A 7,529-nucleotide genomic window follows, 5' to 3' on the forward strand; every position below is an offset into this window, starting at 1 on the left:
CGAATTAAGCAAGGGTGTCATCGGCAAGCACGATATAAGTGCGGGTTCGAGTGGAAGCGGAATTGGGGCAACCGTGACTCGGATTCGAACCGAGGTTGCTGCGGCCACAACGCAGAGTACTGACCACTATACGATCACAGCTGTACACCTCCCTCCACATAGAGTGCAGTTGCTCACAAATATAAGAAACGATTTGCATAATTTTTTGTACAATTAACGTGTTCTTCGCTGCTGTTCTGGAAGTGCATTCACTTTTTCCTGTAATGCAGAATGTTTTTTATTTAGACGATAATGGAGACAATTGTCTTTTATTGAGAAAATGTTAATCCGGCATTTAAGATCAATTATTATCTCATAGATAATATGATCAGCAATGACTGTGCACACAATATTGTACATCATGTTTCAGTAAGAGTGGAATGGATTTGTGATTTATGTTTAGAATCGATTCTTACCTGAATTTGTAACCTCACTGGTTGGTGAGCTCCGGCCTCTCAGCGTATCTGAGGCTGAGGTTGTGGTTTGTTTGAGTCGAGTAGGTCGCGAGTGTAACTGGTGGTGTTCATGATATCATTCAAAGTGCGAAGAAAACTTGAAGAATAATGTTTATTCCAGTAGAGGACCGTCCCAGGGTGGGCTCGAACCACCAAAATTTCGGTTAACAGCCGAACGCGCTAACCCATTGCGCCACAGAGTCTTCTATGCACCTTTTTTGCCAGAAAAAAATAGCATTTTATTGGCATAATTGTTGTCTCGGGAGAACCCTGGATTGAGAAGAAACGACAACATCTATAAGTGAGTTTTCGAAAAGTGAAACCTGAATACAAATAGATGGAAACACTGTCCACTGTGTGATGTGGGATTGTTTGCCCATCAGCTCCTTGTTCTCCCACAACTGACATCCAAATAAAATACAAAGGCTTTTAAAACTTGTTTTGGATAAAGTGAATTGACTGTATATTTGTGGGCGAACGCGGCAGCCAAATGCGCACAGCAATGTCCCACAAACAGTCGTAGATTGAAAATGATCGATTTATTATTGTTTTTGTTCTTTTGGAGGGATTATTATTAGGCTCTGTGTGGAGTAAGGAAACTTGTCCAAGGTTTCGCCCTCTGCCTGGAATTCAACTCAGGTCTCTCGCTTGCAAAGCGAGTGCTCTAACCACTGAGCTGCAGGACTCCAATGCTGTCAAGTGAATTGATTATATATTCACGAGCGAAACCCGACAGCAATTTTTCGCATAGAAGTGTCCAAAAAACAGTCGTGGATTGAAGTGAGATTTTTTTTCATGAGGGAATATTATCAGTCGTGTGGGGTAAGGAAGCGTACCCAAGGTTTCTCCCTCCGGGGACAACGGATGTCTCATAATCACGCAAAATTAGCAAATTGCTTGAGCCTTTACTTGGTTTAAGTACTTCATCTAATATTTAAAAATGTTGTCTAAGTTATTGAACTGAAAAAGCGAATCTTTTTNCTTTGAGTATTACGCTTTGCTTTTCTCTGTGCAAGTGTGCTAATTGCTGTGGAATATTGGCAGTATTGTGCACTTGATAGATGTGATAAATCTTTCAGAAATATCAGCATTCGGCACTTTTCATGGTGATAACAAATAAGGAGAGGAAAGTAAAGTCATGCCCCAATTTGCTATCCCCAAATGCTTTCGTGATTCGATGTCGCTTAACGAATTACTAAAGGTGAAGATATTCCACCTGGTGAATGACACCTGCAAGTATTAAGTGATTATAACTGACTTCATAGTTAATTGAAGCAATTGATGCAAAAACACTTCCCAACATTTACATTTCCTGTGAAACCATTTTATGCACATTAATAGTTTCCCTCTTCAATAATCAATCAATATTTTGAGGAAGACATTTTGCTCTCAATGGCACCTACAGCATTTTTCGGCTCTGGAACTCTATCCCCCAGTGCCTTGGCCGCGTCCTCCCTTTCCTCCTTCAAGGCTGGTCTCCAGAACTTTCTCTTTGACCGTGCCTTCAGCTCCCCTCTCGACTCTCTACCCCCTCCTCGCTCCCTCCCTTCCTCCCCTCACCCTGACCATTTCCCCCCAATGCTCGGGTCCTGACCCAACTGTACAGCGCCTTGGGACGTCCTCCCGACGTGAAAGGCGCTCTATAAATGGAATCTTGTTGTTGTTGTTGTTGTTTGTGTGCGAAAACTTGAGAAACAATTCAAAGACAACTGAGTGGAATATATTGCAGCTTTGCACTTTGAATCTAATAATTTTTAAACATCCAAATTGTGTTTTCTTTTGTTATTATTTCTCGCAGTTAATTTTCTCGCGATTGTGACCCTATCAAGAGGAAAGTGTGGTCTCTCCAAGAATATAACTCGCTACATGATAGCCATGGCAACGGCGGATCTACTGATTGTCATTTCAGATGTGTTGTTGAATAAAATTAATATTCTGTTTTTCCCATTAAATTTCTTATCCTATACCCCAGTGTGTAGTTTTACGGTTGTGTTGATATCTACAGCTGTCCACTTCTCTGTGTGGTTCACTGTTGCTTTCACTTTCGACCGATTTGTAGCTATTTGCTGCCAAAAGTTGAAACCCAAATATTGCACAGAGAGAACGGCCATAGTGGTTATTGTAACTCTGTCAGTTTTCAGCTGTTTAGTGAGCATTCCCTGGTACTTTACATTTGAACCTTACGTTATACTTCACGATATCCAGTGGTACTGTGTCTTCAAATCAAACTATTATACCTTGTCCGCCTGGAAAGCGTTTGAAACGCTTCACTGCGCTATTGGTTCTCTGTTTGCTTTTGGTCTGATTTGTCTGTTCAATGCTCTGATTAACAGACACATTCTGATGGTCAGGAAAGTTCGCAGGAGGCTTCGGATTCTGATAACTGCTGGGAAAGCAATTGATCCAGAGTTGGAAAACCGCAGAAAATCCATCGTTTTACTCTTCGCCGTATCAGGCAGTTTTATACTGTTCCGCATAACAAATGTTATATATTTTTTGAAATGGAAACTTTCCAATTATATTCTCTGCGAAACTTTTGTCGACCACATGCGGTGTATCGTCGAACAAATCGGAGTCATGCTTGAAAAGGTTAGCTTTACCAACTCCTGTATTTATGCTTTGACTCAAACTAAGTTCAGAGAGGAGCTCAAGAACGGTTTAATTTATCCATTTAATATCATTGCTAAATTAATGGGGAAACATCACAAACGCAGGATGTGAAAGGATTTGGGTTCACCCGCTAACATACTGAAAAGCCCAACAACCATGCAATCCTGACATCATTACGAGCAGCTATCATTTATGCACTGTTTCATTTCCAATAGAATAACTATCTGCAACGTTTAATCTCCTGCTCTGTGAACCATTAACATTTAAAGTCTGTTAACTTGTGGTGTTGGAATGTTTGATTGTGGATCAAATCAGATTTTGCATCGCAAATATGTTACGAAACATTCTTAAATATGCTCATTGCCGTTCTCCAAATAACTGTTTTATATTTATTGGCAAGAATTTTTTTGTAGAATGTGAATTAAATAAAATATATGGAGGTCCGATAATAAAAGTAATTCTTGCATTTGATTCAGCATCTTATTGCGTCTTCCAAACGTCTCAAAGCGGTTCACAGGATATATAGTAAAGTGGATTCACTGTGTAAGTTGTGGACGAAACGCAGCAGTCGATTACACAAAAAGAGTATCCGACAATGTCATGGATTGAGTGACCAAATTATTATTAATATTTCTTGTCGGCGAGGATTATTACCACCGCAACTGGGTTCCAATTTCGTGTAAACCAGTGAACAGGTAAACAGGCGGATGGAGTCAGTAAATTTGTCTAACATTTTGGCCTTCCCCGAACAACCAAGATAAACAAAAACATCGGCCGTCCATGATTTACTTTTCTGTACTTCTGAAGTTTGGTCTTCAAGAATATGTGGTGCTGTGGTGAGGAGGAAGGATCAGTACAATGGCAATGAAAAGTATGATTTCAAATCTGCTTTGGGTGCAACCATCTTTCAGAATTTCAAGGAACAAGATTTCACACCGCAGATAATGATTAGCAGTGCATTTTTATATTGATATTTAGCGATAATTTATTGAACAACAAAGAGATTACATGTATATGCGCCTTTCACGTCGGGAGGACATCCTACGGCCTGGATAGTGTGCAACATTTCAGATCCGAGCTGGGGTCAGGGGGGGGGGGGGAAGGCACCTGGTGGATGGGGTGGGGTGGTCGATGACAAGGTCGAAGATTAGGATCTTGAGGCGGGTCTTGAAGGAGGCTAAGGAGGGGGTGAGGCGAAATTATTTAGCCCGAACACCTCTGGCCCCTGCAGCCTCCTGCGGGGTGACAATGTCCCATCCGCCTCCTCTCTTTTCAGTGTCCGCATCTTCGCTGCCGCCCCAGACCCGAGCTGTTCCTGCCTCAAAATACCTTCCAACCTGCAACTCTCCCGTTCTGTCCTGCACTCTCTGAGCCCTCCCGCCTCTCTGCTTTACCCTAAAGCAGCAACTACACCGACTGCCCCATTCTCTACTACCGCCGCAAGCCACCCCGGACACTGATCCCCGGGGCTAACCTCTCCTTCCTCATCCGCACCTCCACCCCCCTGCCAACCAACCCACATTCCCCTCCCATCCCTCACATCCCACTGCCAACTGTCCACTCCACATTGGACTCCAAAATGTCCCTTCCATTTCCAACAAGGCCCTGGCCGTCAGTGAACCATCTTCGATGAGAACATTGACATGATGGCACTTACAGAAACCTGGATCACCCCAGGTGTTACCTATCCCCTTCACTGAGACCACACCACCCGGCTACACGTACCACCATGCCCACCGCCACACCGTCGTGGCGGTGGTGTCTTCCTCATATCCAGGGCCTCACTTGCCCTATGCCCCTACTCCGCAGGCTGGTTTCCTGCTTTCGAACACGTTACCCTTTACCACCCCTCCAACCTTTCTCCGAAAATTCTCTTACTTTACCGCTCCACAAAATTCTCTCCCACCTCCATCTCTGACATCTGCACCCTGTTTGCTTTCCTCTGCATCTACTTCGACCGCCTCATCATCCTTGGCGACATGAACCTGCACTTCACCCCTTCCTGCTCCAAAACCTCAGACTTCTCCTCTCTCCTCTCCTCTCTCAAACTCTCCCTCCACCCATTCTGCTGCCCAAACCCACGGTCATCCGTTCGACCTGGTGCTCACCCTGGGCCTCAGGATCTCGGAGTCACCATCACTGACATGGCTATTTCTGACCACCATTTCGTCTCCATCAACTCCTATATCCCACTCCCCAATGCCTCCAAATCTACCGCCATCTACTACCGCCCATGGAAGAAGTTCTCCCCGCTGCCCTGGAATCCTCTGATCTCCTCGCACTCTGGCCCACATCACGCAACAAACCACTCCATGTACTCACTCTAGTCAAACCACATTCGACATCCTTGCCCCCGTCACCGGCTGAACTGCCTCCTATTCCTGATTCTCACCTTGGTTCACTGGCCACCTCCGCTTGCTTAAGAGTCAGGTGCGGTCTTTCGAATGCACTTGGCTCAATTCTGGCCGAACGGTCCACCGGCACATTTGTGTGCACCTCACGCTCCTCTATCGCCTCAGCCAAATCTTCCTTCTATTGAGGTTATTCCTATAGGCGAAGGCAATCCAAGGCTCCGCATCTACACCACTAATCGGCTGCTTCAACATCACCGACACACCATTCCTCTGACTCGAACTGCGAGATAATGCTGGACTTCCTCGAGTCAAAAATTATGGGAATCCGCTCAGCTACCACTGCCCTCTCCGCCATTGCCTCACCCCTCAGGTTGCCGAAACTTCACCAGATAATCATCACCGTAAGGCTTGATTACGAGAACTCACTCCTCATCGGCCTTCCCAACTCTTCCCTTCACAAGCTGCAGATCAACTAAAACACTGCAACTCGTGTACACTCACGCAGTCGGCTCCGCGACCTCATCACTCTCAGTCTCGCTCCGCTTCACTCAGATGATCGAGTTCTGGATCCGGGTCCTCACCTTTAAGGCCATCCATAGCCTTGCCCCCTCCTACATCTCTGAACTGCACACTCCCTACCAACCTGCCCAGTCCCTCCGTTCTTCAGCCTCCGGCCTGCTCAATGACTCCCGCCCGATCAGCCCCAACATCTGTGGCGGGGATTTCAGCCTCTTTACCCCCACAATCGGATACTCCATCCCACGGTCCCTTCTCCTCGCTTCCTTCCTTGCCACCTTCAAAGCCGGTCTCAAAACCCATCTGTTCGGACGTGCCTTTGGTCTCTCTCCCAGCTCTCTGCCTTTCCTAAGCTCTGCACCATGACTCCCCCACCCCAACACCACCCCTCCCCCCAACCCTCACCATCAGACCCACCCCTAAAGGATCCCTCCCCCCACCCCTCACCCCCAACCCTCCACCCGACTGGGGCCCCGACACCTGACTGTTCGGCGCTGTGAGACGTCCTCCCGTCGCGAAAGTCGCCTATAAATATCATTTTGTCGTTTTTGTAGTTGTTGTTGTGTAATAGGGCCACTCGGAGCAGAGGGCAGAATAAGAAAAGAATGAACCGAGTGGAGGTAATAAAACGGTTGGAGGCGCTCAAGGCGGACACATAGCGGAGTAGCTGTGCCGAACAACATGGCGGTTCGCGGTGGGTTGGAGTGCCGTACAACATGGCGGTTCGCGGTGGGTTGGAGTGCCGTACAACATGGCGGTTCGCGGTGGGTTGGAGTGCCGCACATGCACAAGTACTCACACACGTTTACGAGGACGGATAGACGTGCTGACGTCAGCTCGAGCGCATCCTGAAAGCGTCATGACGTCATGGCCCTGGAGACCGTCGGGCGCAGCTCAAGAGAAACAGAGACAAAGAACAATGGCGGCGGCAGCGGTTACAGAGAGAGAGAGTGAGAGAGAGAAGAGAGAGAGGAACATTGCTGCCGCAGGTCAGTCGCTGTCTCTCTCTCTCTCTCTCTGTCTCTCACACTCACTCTCTCTCTGCCACCATAACCGCCACAGACCCCGGAAACTACAGCTCCCGTCAGACCGCGCGGCTCAGAGCCCTCGGGGGAGGGGTCAGAGACACAGTGACACAGAGACGGAGACATCTCCACACAGTCCCTCACACACACAGTCGCTCTCTCACACACAGTCCCTCTCTCACACACACACAGTCTCTCTCTCACACAAACACACAGTGTCTCTCTCTCACAAACACAGTCTCTCTCTCACACACACAAACGGTCTCTCTCTCTCTCTCACTCTCTCTCTCACACGAAATCTCTCTCTCTCTCACACACACACAGTTTCTGTCTCACTCACACACTGCCTCTCTCTCTTTCTCTTTCTCTCTGGCTCTCCCACAGACACAGTCTATTTCTCATACACACACACAGTCTCTCTCTCTCTCACTCTATCTCACACACACAGTCTCTCTCACACACACACATTCTCTCACTAGTAAACACATACAGTCTCTCTCACGCACAGTGTGTCTCTGTCCCACACACAG

At 47.0% G+C, this 7,529-nt stretch overlaps 1 non-coding gene across 1 annotated transcript; it reads right to left on the reverse strand.

The window, feature by feature from the left end:
• Nucleotides 1–623: 623 nt before the first annotated feature.
• On the reverse strand, nt 624–697 carry trnan-guu. Its single transcript has one exon. It is a non-coding gene; the product is annotated as a tRNA-Asn (tRNA).
• Between the last annotated feature and the right edge of the window lie 6,832 nt (nt 698–7,529).

Source organism: Callorhinchus milii, unplaced genomic scaffold (genome assembly GCF_018977255.1).
Source record: "Callorhinchus milii isolate IMCB2004 unplaced genomic scaffold, IMCB_Cmil_1.0 Scaffold118, whole genome shotgun sequence".
Classification (NCBI taxonomy): Eukaryota; Metazoa; Chordata; class Chondrichthyes; order Chimaeriformes; family Callorhinchidae; genus Callorhinchus; species Callorhinchus milii.